The sequence below is a fragment of the Bubalus kerabau genome, chromosome 10 (genome assembly GCF_029407905.1).
Source record: "Bubalus kerabau isolate K-KA32 ecotype Philippines breed swamp buffalo chromosome 10, PCC_UOA_SB_1v2, whole genome shotgun sequence".
In the NCBI taxonomy this organism is placed as follows: Eukaryota; Metazoa; Chordata; class Mammalia; order Artiodactyla; family Bovidae; genus Bubalus; species Bubalus kerabau.
This window is the reverse complement of record NC_073633.1, coordinates 44,733,147-44,751,497: the sequence shown is the minus strand read 5'-3', so window position 1 is coordinate 44,751,497 and position 18,351 is coordinate 44,733,147. Positions and strand designations below refer to the sequence as shown.

Here is an 18,351-nt window from a genome sequence, read left to right as displayed (position 1 = left end):
TTGGGTTTGCCTTTCTAAGTGAAAATAAGTATATCCTAAGAATTATTGATACACAGTCTTGCAACTAGTTATTTTTATGTAAATATATTTTGAAAAGTGGTTATAATTGATGAATATCAGTGAATATATTTAATAATCAAGTCTCTTGCATGAATATTCCTCAGTTATAATTTTATAAGTTCATTACATATTAAGTGAGATCTGAAATTCTTTTGAAGTAGATTTTATGAATACTTCAGTCCATAATCTAGTCCATTTCCTTATGTTTTTGCTAAATAATGTAAATCATAGGGAATAAAGACACGCAGGATGTTTCTGGCAGTGAAGAGTAAGATTAAGGACATACATGGGTGTAAGAGACCTGGCATGCCACATCCACGTAAGAGGAATTTTATGTGGCTGGGACTAGAATACCCTCTGAAGCCAAGGCTTTGGTAAGCACCTGGGCAGCAGGTCTTCAAGGATGTGCGTGATTGTGGCTCAACTGTTCTCTGTGTGTCTGTCTTTTTTTGCACATGATGGGGACATTCCTTGATTATGTTTAACAACTGTACTGTATCCTGATAGAATCTGTCTTCTACTATTTTACTCTCATTTCAGGTTATATTTGATAATGTTATAAAACCAAGTTCTTCAGATAGGACTACAGAATGTGCTAAACAATGGAATCATAGCAAGGTAAACTCACCAATTAACCCTTGAACAACATAGGGGTTACAGGTGCTAACTCCCCGTGCAGTCAAAAATCCACACAGAACTTTTGACTCCCCCAAGATGCAACTAACTGTAATAAATGTAGCTACTGTTAATTACCATACCAATAACATAAACAACACATATTTTGTATATATATGTACTGTTTTCTTGGGCTTCCCTGGTGGCTCAGATGGTAAGGAATGTGCCTGAAATGCAGGCAATCCAGGTTCTATTCTTGGGTTGAGAAGACATCTTGGAGAAATGTCAACCCACTCCAGTATTCTTGCATGAAGAATTCCACGGACAGAGGATCCTGGCAGGCTATAGTCCATGGGGTCACAAAGAGTCAGACGTGACTGAGCGACTAACACTTTTGCTGTATTCTTACACTAAAGTAAGCTAAAGAAAATAAAATGTTATTAAGAAAATTACAAGAGAAAATGCATTTACAGTACAGCAGTGTACCAATACCATAGCTTACATTGTCTGTTTATAAGATGAATTGTCTGTCAGTACTTACATTAATCTTGTCCTATATGATAGAAAACATTATAGATTTTATGCATATTACTGACATTACATCAAAATAAAAATAATGCAAAAAAGAAATTCATATTTCTTTACAATATAATGACTCATGCATTGATAACAAAGAAGTAGCAATAATATTGGATTATGGTAGCCTAGACTGTACACTCGGAGAAGGCAATGGCAACCCACTCCAGTACTCTTGGCTGGGAAATCCCATGGACTGAAGAGCCTGGTAGGCTGCAGTCCATGGAGTTGCTAAGAGTTGGGCACGACTGAGCGACTTCACCTTCACTTTTCACTTTCATGCATTGGAGAAGGAAATGGCAACCCACTCCAGTGTTCTTGCCTGGAGAATCCCAGGGAAGGGAGAGCATGGTGGGCTGCCATCTATGGGGTTGCACAGAGTTGGACACGACTGAAGCAACTTAGCAGCAGCAGCAGCAGCAGCAAACTATACACTAATTAAAGAACTGTTATACAATTTTTATAGTATACACTATTACAATCATATTCATGAGAGAGTACTGGAAACATTGCTATCAGTTCAGTTCAGTTGCTCAGTCATGTCCGACTCTTTGCTACCCCGTGGACTGCAGCATGCCAGGCCTCCCTGTCCATCACCAACTCCTGGAGCTTGCTCAAACTAATGTCCATCGAGTTGGTGATGCCATCCAACCATCTCATCCTCTGTTGTCCCCTTCTCCTCCTGGCTTCAATCTTTTGCAACATTAGGGGCTTTTCCAAGGAGTCAGTTTTTCGCATCAGGTGGCCAAAGTATTAGAGCTTCAGCTTTAGCATCAGTCTTTCTAATTAATATTCAGGGCTGCTTTCTTTTAGGATTGACTGGTTTGATTTTCTTGCAGTCCAAGGGACTCTCAAGAGTCTTCTCCAACACCATAGTCCAAAAGCATCAATTCTTCGTGCTCAGCTTTCTTTATAGTCCAACTCTCATATCCATACATGACCACTGGAAAAACCATAACTTTGACTATATGGACCTTTGTTGGCAAAGTAATATCTCTGCTTTTTAATATGCTGTCTAGGTTAGTCATAGCTTTTCTTCCAAGGAGCAGGTGTCTTTTAATTTCATGGCTGCAGTCACCATCTGCAGTGATTTTGGAGCCCCCAAAAATAAAGTCTTTCACTGTTTCCATTGTTTCCCCATCTATTTGACATGAAGTGATGGGACTGGATGCCATGATCTTCGTTTTTTGAATGTTGAGTTTTAAGCCAGCTTTTTCACTCTCCTCTTTTTCATTTTCATCAAGAGGCTGTTTAGTAAAAAATAATTTACCTGTGAATAGGCTGATTTACTGCTCCCCAATTATGAGAGAGGTTTACTGTATGGTACTGTAATTTTTGAAGTGCTCAGTTGTGCCCAACTCTTTGTGACCCTATGGACTGTCCTCTGTCCATGGGATATTTCAGGCAAGAATACTGGAAGGGTTTGTCATTTCCTCCTCCAGGGGATCTTCCTGACCCAGGGATTGAACCCATGACTCCTGTATCTCCTGCACTGGCAGGCAGATTCTTCACCACTGAACCACTGGAGAAGCCCTAATTCTTTGAACAGAGTTTTATAAAACAGTAAGAAAACCAATACATTAATTTTATATTAAATATCACTCACATTATGCCTGTGTAAGGATAGACTATCCAATACAAGTCTTGTGTATAATAATTCAACCAGTGAATGCTTAGGTGATGATGATGACACAAAAATGTTTCATCCAATTCTTACCACACAGTTATTAGATTTTCACCTGAAGACACATACAACAGATAAATTGTCTGTATGCATATGATGATGATTATTTACTATTCATAAAGTGGAAGTGGATCATCATAAAAGTCTTCAACTTTGTCATCTTCATGATGAGTAGGCTGAAGAGGAGAGGGAGAAGGAGGAGGAGGAGGGGACGGTCATGCTGTTTTAATAGTAGAAAAGGCAGAGGAGGTGGAAGAGGTGGAAAGGGAGGCAAGAAGACAGGCATGCTTGGTATAACGTTACAGAAATACAATGTGAAACACTGTTTTACTTTTTCATTTTGGATAAAATTGTTTCTGTACAGTAAAGCCCTTCCCCTTTTTGATTCAGTTTCAGTACCTGTATCATAGAAGGGTCTATGGTGCAAAAGAAGTCAAAAGCAATCTTATATTGATATAATGGGATCTCTTCTGCTAGACTGTCAAATGTCAGTGTGGTATCTTCAATGGTGCCAGACTCTCATAATATTCTTTCTAATGGGGTTCTCTTCCATAGAGTTGACAATCCTTTCAATAAAGTACTGATGTAATAAGCCTTAAAGGCACTTTATGACCCCTGATCTAGAGGTTGAATTAGAAACATTGTGTTTTGGTACAAGTACACCACTTCACCAATTTTGGCATTGAACTTATGGGGTTCTGGGTGTCTAGGAGCATCATCAATATCAAAAGAATTTTAAAAGATAGTCTCTTACAGGCAAGGTACTTCCAGACTTCAGAGACAAAGCATCGATGGAACTAATGCAGATAAAGCATTTTTGTTATCTAAAGACTGGCAGCTGGTGTTAATCTTTTCCTTTCAAGTCTCAGGGGTTAATAACTTTAGAGATAAGAGCAGTCCTGATCACAAACCCAACTGCATTTGCACAAAAGAACAGTTAGCTATTCCATCCTGCTTTAAATTCTAGTTCTTGCTTCTCTTCCTTTGTGGCATTTTCTTCCAGAATAGGGCACTTTCATTTACATTAAAAACCTGTTCATACAGATATCCTTTCTCCTCAATGATTTTATGGCATCTGGGAACTCACCTGCTGCCTCTTAGTCAGCAGAAGCTGCTTCTCCTGTTATCTTGACATTTTTGAAGCCAAACCTCTTTCGAAAATCATCAATCCATCCTTTGCTGGCATTAAATTCTCAAGTTTTAGGTCCTTCACTTTATATTTACTTTAAGTTGTCATATAATGACTTTGCTTTTTCTCAAATCACGTTATGCAGACCTCAATCTGTGGTATCAAACAATTCAACTTCTAATAATGTCGTGACTTTTCTCTGCTTCTTGGGAGCACTTCCGGCATCACTACTGGCACTTTAAATAGGCCCCATGGTGTTATTCACATGAGTTTGTGTGCACTAAACACAATGAAAAAATACAAAAGAACTGCAAGAGATCATTTTCTACTGCAGTATGCACTATACTGGAGAGACCAACTGCTCAGAGAGAGATGATTGCCTTCACATGATCGTTTAAGCAGATACATGCATCACTTGACCTCACTTGAATAGCAACAGGAGGTGTCTAAAGAATAGTACAATAATACAATATGTGTCACAGCTAATTTTATGCAGTTATGATCGAACACAGCATCTTTGCATTTGCTTCATTTTTCACAACTGTGAATGGCGCCATGTATAGTCTATAAGCATGTGCACAAGTTTTGATAAATTTTAACTTTTTATAGTAGATTTATGTATATTTATGTATATAGTCGGAGAAGGCAATGGCACCCCACTCCAGTACTCTTGCCTGGAAAATCCCATGGATGGAGGAGCCTGGTAGGCTGCAGTCCATGGGGTCGCTAAGAGTCAGACACGACTGAGCGTCTTCACTTTCACTTTTCACTTTTCACTTTCATGCATTGGAGAAGGAAATGGCAACCCACTCCAGTGTTCTTGCCTGGAGAATACCAGGGACGGGGGAGCCTGGTGGGCTGCCGTCTCTGGGGTCACACAGAGTCGGACATGACTGAAGCGACTTAGCAGCAGCAGCAGCATGTGTATAGTAGAACATACACTTTTCTTAATGTTTTTGATGTTTCTAAGCTATGTTGTTTGTTTTTTCAAATTGTTGCAAATCTCCAAAAAATTTTCAGTATATTTATCTAAAATAATCTGCTTATAAATGAACTCACACAGTTAAAATCCATGTTCAAAGGTCAATTGCATATGCCTTTCTTTTAACAGCTATTAACATTTCAACACCTTGCTGGGAAAGAAACAGTATCACCACTGGCATTGGTAAAGTCATTTTCTTTTGTCTGTTTTCTTCTCAATCTCCTGATATAACAGACAAAAACAGTGGAAATTCTCAGAAGCCTAACTGAAAGCTTAAGTTCTCTTTTGTTTTGGTTTTTGTTTTCTTTTCCCCGTTGGCTGAAGAATGAGACAAGTTCCATGAAAACCGATATCATTCCTTCAACATCTTCCAAGCTAGGCCTATCTAATTTTAAATTATTGGATGCATTTTAACAGTTCAGATTTCCAATGAGAAAACAAGACCCAGAAGAATATCTCTTCCAAAAGACTAAAACTAACAAAAATAAGCTAAGCAAACTAAAGTGAAAGTGCTAGTCGCTAAGTTGTGTCCTACTCTTTGCAACCTCATGGACATAGCCTTCCAGGCTCCTCTGTTCATAGAATTCTCCAGGCAAGAATACTGGAGTGGGTTGCCATTCCCTTCTCCAGGGTCTTTTCCCAACCCAGGGATCAAACCTGAGTCTACTGCACTGGCAGGCAGATTCTTGACCATCTGAGCCACCAGGGAAGTAAGCAAACTAAAGTCATATATATTATAAAATATCACTTCAAAATAATTTTGGAAGTTTATCTGTTCCATATATATATATATATATATATATATGAATAAAATAGTTAACCAATATTTGAGAAATTGAGTCAGTTCTGTTTTAGGAAACACTGGATTTTTGTTGTTGTGTTGCCTCCAAAAATCGGAAAGACTTCAATCTGTGTAGACAAGCACATTATTCAAACTTTTTCTTATTAATGACAGTATAAATATAAGAAAAACTTCTTTCCTAGTAATTGTCATGTATAATCCAGGCAAGAATACTGGAGTGGTTAGCCATTCCTTTTACCAGGGGATCTTCCCCACCCACGGATGGAACCTGGGTCTCCCGCATTGCAAGCAGATTTTTTACCATCTGAGCCATCAGGAAAGCCCAATAAGCAATTCTAATCACACTTTTTATCCCTGTGTGAGGTAAAATAAATAAATAAATGTTTGGTCTTTGTCCTAGCCCCAAACCTCTAGAATCTCTTGGGTGACAGTGGTATTTTTGGTATGTTAATAAGATGGCTCTTGGCTCAAGAACTCCTAGGAAGTTTCAGGAAGGGCCCTGGTTACCAGAAAGATCCAGTCTGACTAGAAGCTTGGAAGTCCAGTTCCATCCCGCAATCACCAGGGAGAGGACAAAGGCTAAAGACTGTGTCAATCCCCAGTGTTCACTGATTTAATCAATCATGCCTACATAATGAAATCCCCATAAAAATCCCTCTCTAAAGGGGTTCAGAGCAACACACAGATAGTGAGCACTTCAAGCACACTGGAGGATAGTGCACTCCAATTCCATGGGGATAGAAGCTCCTGTGTTTGAATCTCTTCCAGACCTCACTCTATGTACCTCTTCATTTGCACCCTTTATAATAAACCGCTGATAGTAAGTAAAGTGTTTTCCTGAATTCTATGAGCCATTCTACCCAATTTTCTGAAAGGATGGGGGATTATGGGTAGGAAAGGGGACTGAATCCTTTAAGTTGTCGAGTCTGGACAATAACTCCTTATAGTTGGTGCCAGAATTGAATTGAACTGTAGGACACCCAGTTTGGTGATTAGAGTGTTGGAGAATTGGCTGATGGTGTGGAAGAAGCCCATATATTTGGTGTCAGAAGTGTCATGAGTAAAAACAGATCATATAAAAATAATAATTTTATTATAATTGTATTACTGTCAATCATATAAACTGCATTAAACACAGTTGTGTTAATAACAATGCAAGTCATAATTTTTACTGAATAAATGTTTATTGAAGCTTTACTATATTCAAGCCTTAATGTAAGCACTGTGTCAAAAATGGTGGAAAAGAAATCACCTTGAAATTCTGTGGGAAAAGTAATGGGTAGACGATCTAAACAGACATTTCTCTGAAGAAGATATACAGATGCCTAAAAAGCACATGAAAAGATGCTCAATATTACTAATTATTAGAGAAATGTAAATCAAAGCTACAATGAGATATCACTTCACACTGATAAGAATGGCCGTCATCAAAAAAATCTACAAACAATAAATGCTGGAGAGGGTGTGGAGTAAAGGGAACCCTCTTACACTGTTGGTGGAATGTAAATAGGTACAGTCACTATGGAGAACAATATGGAGGTTCCTTAAAACACTAAAAATAGAGATACCTTATGGCTAGCAATCCCACTCCTGGACATATACTCAGAGAAAACCATAATTCAAAAAGATACACGTACCCCAATGTTCAACTGCAGCACTATTTACAATAGCTAGGACATGGAAGCAACCTAAATGTCTATCAGCAGAGGAATGGATAAAGAATATGTAGTACATATATACAATGGGTCATTGTATATATGTCAAGGCTGTATATTGTCACCCTGCTTATTTAACTTATATGCAGAATACATCATGTGAAATGCCAGACTGGATGAAGCACAAGCTAGAATCAAGATTGCTGAAAGAAATATCAATAACCTCAGATATGCAGATGACACCACCCTTATGGCAGAAAGCGAAGAGGAACTAAAGAGCCTCCTGATGAAGGTGAAAGAGGAGAGTGAAAAAACTGGCTTAAAACTGCACATTCAAAAATGAAGATCATGGCATCCAGTCCCATTACTTCATAGCAAATAGATAGGAAAACAATGGAAACAGTGACAGACTTTATTTTCTTGGGCTTCAAAATCACTACAGATGGTGACTGCAAGCCATGAAATTAAAAGATGATTGCTCCTTGGAATAAAAGCTATGACTAACCTAGACAGTGTATTGAAAAGCAGAGACATTACTTTGCTGACAAAGGTCCATATAGTCAAAGCTATGGTTTTCCAGTAGTTATATATGGATGTGAGAGTTGGACCATAAAGAAGGGTGAGTACCAAAGAATTGATGCTTTTGAACTATGGTGTTGGAGAAGACTCTTGAGAGTCCCTTGGACTGCAAGGAGATCTAACCAGTCCATCCTAAAGGAAATCAATCCCGAATATTCATTGGAAGGACTGATGCTGAAGCTGAAACTCCAATTCTTTGGCCACCTGATGTGAAGAACTGACTCATTAGAAAAGACTCTGATGCTGGGGAAGATTAAAGGCAGGAGGAGAAGTGGATGATAGAGGACGAGATGGTTGGATGGCATCACTGACTCAATTAACATGAGTTTAAGCAAGCTCCTGGAGTTAGTGAAGGACAGGGAAGCCTGGTATGCTTCAGTCCATGGGGTCACAAAGAGTTGGACAAGAATGAACAACTGAACAACAACAAATATACAATGGGATATTACTCAGCCATAAAAAAGAACCAATAAATGCCTTTTACAGTAACATGGATGGACTTAGAGATTGCTATACTAAGTGAAGTAAATTAGACACAGAAAGACTAATATCATATGATATCACTTATACATGGAATCTTTAAAAAAGGTACAAATGAGCTTACTCACAAAACAGAAGTAGAGTTACAGATGTAGAAAACAAACTTATGGCTACCAGGTGATGGTGGTGGAGGGATAAACTGGGAGATAGGGATTGACATATACACAGTACTATATATAATATAGGTAACTAATAAGAACCTTCTGCATAGCACAGGGAACTCTACTCAATACTCTATAATAGCTTACATGGGAAAAGAGTCTAAAAAAATAGAAAGGGTATATATATATATATATATATATATATATATATATATATATAACAGATTCACTCTGCTGTACACCTGAAACTAACACAACATTGTAAATCAAGTTCTGTTGTTCAGTCATTAATTCATGTCTGACTGTTTGTAACACCATGGACTGCAGCAAGCCAGGCTCCTCTGTCCTCCTCTATCTTCCAGAGTTTGCTCAAGCATTAGGTTCTTTTCTAATGAGTCAACTCTTCACATCAAGTGGCCAAAGTATGGAACTTTAACTTCAGCCTACACTTTTCCCCCTTCTATTTGGTAAGTCAACTGTACTTCAATAAAAATGTTAAAAAAAAATTTGTAGGGAGAAAGACATTTATCAAATGAGAAAAAATTCTATTTTACATATATATATATATATATATATATATATATATATATATATAAAATATATAGTCCTTTGGAAAGTTTGAGAATTTTCAACCATATAAAACTTCTGATGATTTTTATGTAATAGTCTGTCTCCTCACATTTTATTCTAAGCAGCAAGATACCACCCAGTCTGCATGCATCACTTAGGCTGGAAATATCCTTAGATAGATCATGTAGTTCATTAAGTATATTTTCCATTTTGTATATTATCAGAGGAGGCAGTATTGTTCTCTCCCATTAAATAATAAGTATCTACTTTCCTCCAATTTTCAATAGGATTTTTCTCACTTTTCTTTAAGTCCTCATCCACGGCCTCCTCAAAATCAATGGTGCTTCTATAAAGTTTCTTCTAGGCTTTTCTGGCTTTTACAAACAATCTTAAATTTTCCCAGATTCTTCCCATTGCCCAGTTTTAAAGCCACTCCTACCTATAGGATAATTTTATGCTCATTCCCTGCTTTAAGGTACCAGAGTATGTATGAGTCATCTATTAGTCATATCCAATACCTTGGCCACCTGATGCGAAGAGCTGACTCATTTGAAAAGACCCTGATGCCGGGAAAGATTGAGGGCAGGAGGAGAAGGGGATGATAGACAATGAGATGGTCAGATGGCATCACCGACTCAATGGACATGGGTTTGGGTAGACTCCAGGAGTTGGTGATGGACAGGGAGGCCTGGCGTGCTACTGTTCATGGGGTCACAAAGAGCCGAACACAACTGAGCAACTGAACTGAACTGAGTCATACCATATTACTACTAAAATCTAGTAGCTTAAAACAATAATTTGCTTCAAAGATGACTCACTCATCTGGTTGATGACAGGAGGTCTCAATTTCTTGATTCTTGCTGGCAGAAGGCTTTCATTTCTCTCCACATGGGCCTTTTGCAGCAGTTAATGTCCTCAAGAGAGAGTGATTGAAAAGGAATCTATAGGACCTTTATGACCTAATCTCTGAAAACCATTGCCAATTTATTTTATGCATTAGAAGCAAGTCATTAAGTCCATCCCATGTTCAAAGGACTGGAGATTAGGCTACATCTCATATAGGAGGACTAGCAAGGAATTTGTGAGCATATTTTAAAACCACTCCTCCTTTGTAATTCCTTCAATTACACAGGTATTATATTTGGCACTTGAAATTGTCCCTTAGCTAAATGATACTCTATTCATTAGATTTTCTATCTTTGTTTTTCCTGTGTTTTACTTTAGATAATTTCTATTGCTGTATCTTTAAATTCACTATTTTTTTTGGTAATACTTAATCTTCTGTTAATTGTATCATGTGTACTTTTCATCTTAGACATTATATTGAATAGTTTCATTTCTCAAAATTAAATTAGACATTATATTGAATAGTTTCATTTCTAAAAATTAAATTATGTCTTTTTGATTCTTCTTTGTTTCTACTTATCATGTTCAGTCTTCCTCTATCCTCTTGAACGTATGGGATACAGTGACAGAAACTAAGCTAATGTTCTTTTTTATTCAACTGATCATCATTTTATACATTTGTCATTTCAAAGTCAATATATCTGATCAATTTTTTTCTTTATTATGCATAGCACTTTCTTGATTCTTAGCATGCTTAGTAATGTTTTATCAAATTCCAGGTACTGTGAATTTTGCCATGTTATTCAACTTAATTTAGTTAAGATGCTTGGAAACATTTTGAAATGTGCAGATTAAGTTTTAATCTTTACTGAATGGGACCAGAACAATGTAATTACAGGGACAATTTGCACATTTCCAGAGACAAATACTTCTGAGCACTTTACTCAATACCCTGGGCTGATGATGGCTGTTGTGAAAAGGCACTTAGACCAGCTGTGCGGAAGCACTGGGATGTTCCGGTAATTCTTTCAGGTGTTCCTTCCTTCACCTCAAATTCCCTCATATGTAAATGTTAATTATTACTTAGCTGAATTCTGGAGCGATACTGACTACAAACGATCAGAGTTCATCCCATGAGCAGCTCTTTCCTTTCTATTATTCTGCCCTAAGCACTGTATTTTCTTTACCTCCCTGAACACAGAGCTTTACCTCATCCACTCATCTGGTCTGTTGTGTTTCTCTTAGCCTCACCAGCTGCTCTCTGGCCTGAAATATTTCTACATGCAGTAAGCTGGGGTCACCCCAGGGTTCATCTTTGTTGACTCCCATTTCCCACAAATCGCTGTTCTTGGTTGCCTCGTGTCCAGTGTCTTGAGAAACATTATTTCCTATATTCTGTAATGTTTTACTCATTCGAAGAAATGAATTTCTGTCACCATTGGCCAGAAATAGACATCCTCAGAAGACTATCTTATAGAATATGTTTGGTACTTCAAAATTTTATTTTGTGTTTAACAATTATATATGCATCAAATTAATGAGTCAAATGTTAGTAATAATAAATCCTATTGTGACTAAAAATTGTTAAGATATATTTGCCTATTAACATAATTTATTTTTACATAAGAAGTCATATATGTATTTACTTTTCATAAATATATATTTTAATAGGAATTTTTAGTAAAGCATATGAAACAAAGCTTTCATTTTTAGTGAAAACATTCAATCAAGCAGTAACTTGCTAAGCTTCTGCACATCAAAGGAAACTATTAGCAAGGTGAAAAGACAGCCTTCAGAATGGGAGAAGATAATAGCAAATGAAGCAACTGACAAACAACTAATCTCGAGAATATACAAGCAACTCCTACAGCTCAACTCCAGAAAAAGAAATGACCCAATCAAAAAATGGGCCAAAGAACTAAATAGACATTTCTCCAAAGAAGACATACAGATGGCTAACAAACACATGAAAAGATGCTCAACATCACTCATGATCAGAGAAATGCAAATCAAAACCACTATGAGGTACCATTTCACACCAGTCAGAATGGCTGCGATCCAAAAGTCTACAAGTAATAAATGCTGGAGAGGGTGTGGAGAAAAGGGAACCCTCTTAACACTGTTGGTGGGAATGCAAACTAGTACAGCCACTATGGAGAACAGTGTGGAGATTCCTTAAAAAACTGGAAATAGAACTGCCTTATGATCCAGCAATCCCACTGCTGGGCATACACACTGAGGAAACCAGAAGGGAAAGAGACACGTGTACCCCAATGTTCATTGCAGCACTGTTTATAATAGCCAGGACATGGAAGCAACCTAGATGTCCATCAGCAGATGAATGGATAAGAAAGCAGTGGTACATATACACAATGGAGTATTACTCAGCCATTAAAAAGAATACATTTGAATCAGTTCTAATGAGGTGGATGAAACTGGAGCCTATTATACAGAGTGAAGTAAGCAAGAAAGAAAAACACCAATACAGTATACTAACGCATATATATGGAATTTAGAAAGATGGTAACAATAACCCTGTGTATGAAATAGCAAAAGAGACACTGATGTATAGAACAGTCTTATGGACTCTGTGGGAGAGGGAGAGGGTGGGAAGATTTGGGAGAATGGCATTGAAACATATAAAATATCATGTATGAAATGAGTTGCCAGTCCAGGTTTGATGCACGATACTGGATGCTTGGGGCTAGTGCACTGGGACGACCCAGAGGGATGGTATAGGGAGGGAGGAGGGAGGAGGGTTCAGGATGGGGAACACATGTATACCTGTGGTGGATTCATTTTGATATTTGGCAAAACTAATACAACTATGTAAAATTTAAAAATAAAATAAAATTAAAAAAAATAAAAAAATAAAATAAAAGAGAACATCACTTTTAAAGTAAAAAAAAAAAAAGAAAAAGAACATTTTTTACTTTGAATTTTTTTCATATTTTAAGGCCCATCAAATATAAGGCCCAGTCTCACTTTAAAAAGAGGAAGAAAAAAAGAAAAGCATGCATCTGGCCCTATATTTATAGCAGAAAGTCTTTAATTTATTTTTTATTAATTCCAAGTAGCAAATTTGTTTTTATCTTTGTGTAAGACAAGCTCAAACTATCTTTTCATCATGTAGTACTAACCAATCCCTGTGAAGTGCTTTCTGAGTTGTTTTTATAAATTACTTCATTTTGGAGCATATTGACTGCCGTGGAAACGAATTAAAACTGTCAGCCCTAGTTTATTCAGCTGACTTCATACATTTTAATACACTGGTCTCATACGTTTTGATGCTATGAAAGTAAAAATTCAATTTTAAGGCAAAAGAATGAGGGTAATGACCAAAATCCAACAATTTCTTAAAGATGAAGTGAGAGAATTATTCGCTTCCATACTGCAAGCTATTCCAAAAGTAATAGCGGTTTGTAAAGTGGTCTGGTCTGTATTGCTCATGAGAAAGTGCTCATAACAGTGAGCATGAGATCAGTTTTCTCCACTATCCTTCTGTCTGAATTCATGCACAATAGGACAAATGAAACTCAGCACAGACAAACCTTCCAACTCTCTGATACCATGTCTTAACAAACCAAGAAGGAATATTTTTTCTCTTAGTAGTAAATTTAGAGTTAAATAAAGAAAACAAAGGGTTTTGAAAGAAGATTCAGCCTGAAGTAACTATAAATGAAAACTATACTTTGGAAATAAGGCTACCATAGCACTAGAAAATGGCTAGAATGTCCCCCCAAAAACCTGAAACACTCTTGAGACAGTCAGGCTTATTCATCATTTTATTAACAACAGTCTTCCAGAAAGAAGGTTAGCATCCTTTAAAGGAAAAAAATTAATTCCAGACCACAAGCAACATAGGATTGGCAATGTCTAGCATATAATTAATCACTGGAAATGTGAAGATATAGGAAAACATGACCCATAACCAAGAGAGTCTCCTACCCCTCACAAAAAAAGAAAGAAAATGGTAAAGAAAAGAAACAAACAAACAAACAAACAAAAACAGACTCATTTACTGTATAGTTTGAAATAAGTTGACAAGGAATTTAAAACCACAACTATAAATGATATAAAGGTCAATGGTATATAAAGGAAACAATGGATATAATAAGTAAAAAGATGGAAAATGAAAGAATATAAACAAAGAAGAAAATGGAAATCATTCAATGAAAAATTTACTGACTGTGCTTAACAGCAAATTAGGCACTGCAAAAAAAAAAGATAAGTAAAAACTATTCTAATTAAAACAGAGAGAATCTGTGTGGAAACTTAGTTAAGTTATCCAAAACTAACTTAGGTTCCATATTTCTTTTTTCATGGCTCATTATTTGTTTATATACACTGAAAATGAAAAATGGTACCTGCCGATCATATCAGTAGACAAAAGGATGTTGCAGCCACCATGCCATCACATTACAGTCCCCATCCCCATCCTAACAGTGAGTCCTGATGGACCACAGATGGACACAGGATGCCTGCTATCAAGCCATCGGCCACTGCAGCCAGCCCACCACCATATACCCTGAGGAGACTCAGGATGGGAAAATACCAGATACTGACCTCAGATGGCTGAGGTACATATCAAGGGAGTGACTTAAATGAGCCCAGATTTTTCTTACATAGAAAAGCCAAGTTTAATTTGAGGTGTCTGGTTTTCTTTAATCATCAGTTATCTTTTGCTGCCTCCCTGGTGTCTGTCACATAAACTCTAATATATCCTGGTTCCTCCTTTAAGAGCAGTCCCTTAGAGCTATCTAAGAAGTTGTCTCTCAGGCTTGAATTCTTCATAATGTCTGCTGAATAAAACATTATTCTCAACTTTTAGGCTGTGCAATTTTTTCAGTCAACAATATATATATGATCAAGCCTTAAGGAAACAAGTGGCTATATTAAAGAGTCTAAGAGATCTTTAATGGAAAGGAAGAAAATAAAAGAAGATAAAAATTGAGGTGGAAAAAATACTTGAAGAAATACCTTGATAAAAAATTTTAAGAAATTATTAACTCATAAATCCAAGAATTTCATAAAATTTCAAACATGATAAACACACGTGATAAACACTCAGTTCAGTTCAGTCGCTCAGTCCTGTCTGATTCTTTGCGACCCCAAGGACTGCAGCACGCCAGACCTCCCTGTCCCTCACCGACTCCTGGACTTTACTCAAACTCATGTCCATTGAGTCAGTGATGCCAGCCAATCTCATACTCTGTCATCCCCTTCTCCTCCCGCCTTCAATCTTTCCCAACATCAGGGTCTTTTCCAATGAGTCAGTCCTTCAATCAGGTGGCCAAAGGATTGGAGTTCCTGCTTCAATATCAGTCCTTCCAATGAATATTCAGGACTGATTTCCTTTAGGATGGACTGATTGGATCTCCTTACAGTCCAAGGGACTCTCAAGAGTCTTCTCCAACACCACCAGTTCAATGGCATCAATTCTTTAGCACTCAGGTTTCTTTATGATCCAACTCTTCTATGCATACATGACTACTGGAATGATGGATGATAAACATTACATCTAGATAATTGATAGTCAAATGCTGAAAATCAAAATAAAGAAAAAAGTTATTTATACCAGCCAAAGAAGAGACATAATAAAAATGGACAAAAGCCAGTTTTTTTTACTTATCATCAAGATATCTTTTGGATGTTGAGGAGAAAACAAAAAGATCTGTCACCATAAAATTCTGTATCTATCAAAAATATCTATTAGTAGTGAAGCTGACAATTCCACTTCAGTTTACAATGTTGAAAACCCCAAGAAAATATTGTTACTTCACTAACAATGAAAAAAAGAGCTGAACAATATATAAAGTTTTGTTGTCTGTTTTAAGTTCATTAGAGATACAGGGTCACAAAACAATAAGTATTCTCAATTCTAGAGTGACAAATTTCCCTGGGAAGAGATGATATAAAGGAACTGTTTTACTTTGGACAAAGCACTGGAAGAAAAAGTGAATATTGTAAAATCAGTTAAGAAAAAACATCAGCTGAAAATTTAAAACATTCTTAAAGAGTAAATAGAAGCTAACAAGATAGCTTAGATAATATGAATCTCCTGAAACCCTGTGATTTCATATTCAGTCTCAAGAGCTTTTCCATTAGTCATCACCAAATGCTTTTAAGAAAGACCAGGAGCAGAGCAAGAGTTAGAAGAGAGACCCAGACAGTTTCACACACCTTTTTCTCCCATGAAGCAAAATATAGGCCACAGGAAGAGTGATAGAAAACTCTCATAATTATGGGGACATGCAAAATCCATCACCCATCCCCCAAATTCCTTTAACATTTCTTATAGTGTAGATCTACACTTGATGAATTCTCTCAATATTTGTTTACTTAAAAAGACATTTCTTAAAAGTGTTGTATACAATTTTTTTCAAATGTAGAACAGAATTGAAAGAATTATAGAGTGACGACCTATATACTTACTATCCATATTCCATCGGTAACATTTTATTATATGTGCTAAAGCACACAGGTATCCATACATCCATCTCTCAAGATTCTTGATATATTTTGAAGGTAGAGCCAATAGGACTTTTCTTGCTTGATAAGTCTTACAAATTATTTTATAAAGCAAAATCTTAACAATATCTTATTTAGTTTATAATATGAGAAAAAAGGCTACAATAATAACACAAAGTACCAGAAGGAGTCAAAGGAAGTATGTTATTGTAAATTTCTTACATTATATTTAAAATGGTGAAATGGTAAAATCTCATACTCAAGGTGAGTATGAGATGTTAATGAGGTATATTGTAGTTACTAAAGTAATATTTTCTAAAAATAGCTATAAATAAGGAACCAAATCATGAGTCTAGAAAAAGAAAAAAAAAAAATAAGTAGAAGGAAAGAATAAAATACATGTGTAAATAAATCAAAGGGCTAGAAAAAAGGAGCTAGAGAACTGAAACCAAGTTGGATTTTTGAAGAGTTAAATTAAATTGAAAAATTATGATCATGGGAAAAAGACAGAAAACTGTCTTAATTCAGAAATAAGAATACACATCTACAAATTTTATTAACATTAGAAAACTACCAAGTATATGTCAATGAAAGTATATGTCAATAAATTTGACAAGTTATAAGATGTAAATATACCTAGAAAGAAAAAACTGTAACAAAGTAGACAAAAGGTAGAAAAGTCTGAACAGTGTTTGTTTTCAGAAAATGGGCTTTATGATTAAAAACTTTCTCAGAAACTAAACCTCAAGCACAGAAATCTTCATTGCTAAATCTTGCCAAACATTATAAAGAAATAATACCAGCTCATACATACTCTTCCACAGGAAAAAAAGAAGAGGGAATCCTGTCCAACCACACACAAAGAAATTACAAGAAACAAAATTATTAAGCAGTCTCTTTCACAACCACAGATACAAAAATCCTAAACAAAATATTAACAAATTGCACCTAGTTATAGATTCAATAAAAAGGATAATCGTGACTGTGATGGCTTTTAAACAAGTCCACAATTTTTTTCACTGTCTCACAACAAGAATATTTACTCTTCCCTTGGATATGGGCTGATTTAGTTACTTGCTTTTAATGTATAGGAAGCAGTATGGTTGATGCTTCATGGCTCTAGGCCAATTTTTAAAGAGCCAAGTAGCTCCTGTCCAGTTTTCTCTCAGGACTAAGTGACTTTGGAATCCAGTCATTAAAGTAGGGAAGCCAAGACCACTTGGAGACATTTCCAGTAGCTATTACAGTTTGTGGGCTTCCCAGGTGGCACTAGTGGTAAAGAACCTACCTGCCAATTCAGGAGACACAGGAGACACAGGTTCAAACCCTGGGTCAGCAAGATCCCCTGGAGGAAGGCATGGAAATCCACTCTAGTATTCTTGCCTGGAGAATCCCATGGACAGAGGAGCCTGGCAAGCGATAATTTATAGGGTCACGGAGAGTCAGACATGACTGAAGCAACTTAGCATGCACACACACATTACAGTTTTCAGCCTCTGCTAAAGTCACATCCTACGGAAAGCATCAACTCCCTTACACATTGATGAAGATTGGGGGCACTCCAGCTGGACCACCATCTGACTGCAACCTTATGAGGCTGTGAGCAAAAAAAAATCCACCTGCACCATCAAATATAAATAAATCACTTTTGTTATTATAGCACCTGATGAAATGGTTGAATGGCATCACGGATTCTGGACATGAACTTGGGCAAACTCCAGGAGATGGTGAGGGACAAGCA

The 18,351-nt window shown here is 36.7% G+C and overlaps 1 long non-coding RNA gene across 3 annotated transcripts in view; it reads right to left on the bottom strand.

The window, feature by feature from the left end:
- Positions 1-13,909: 13,909 nt before the first annotated feature.
- The window catches only part of LOC129621287 (uncharacterized), a 51,997-nt gene continuing 47,555 nt past the window's right edge, over positions 13,910-18,351 (bottom strand). For all 3 annotated transcript variants that reach the window (XR_008699180.1, XR_008699181.1, XR_008699182.1), the window contains 2 exons: positions 17,899-18,019; positions 13,910-15,682 (listed from right to left, as the gene is read on the bottom strand). This is a non-coding gene — a long non-coding RNA (uncharacterized LOC129621287). The remainder of the gene's footprint in view (positions 15,683-17,898; positions 18,020-18,351) is intronic.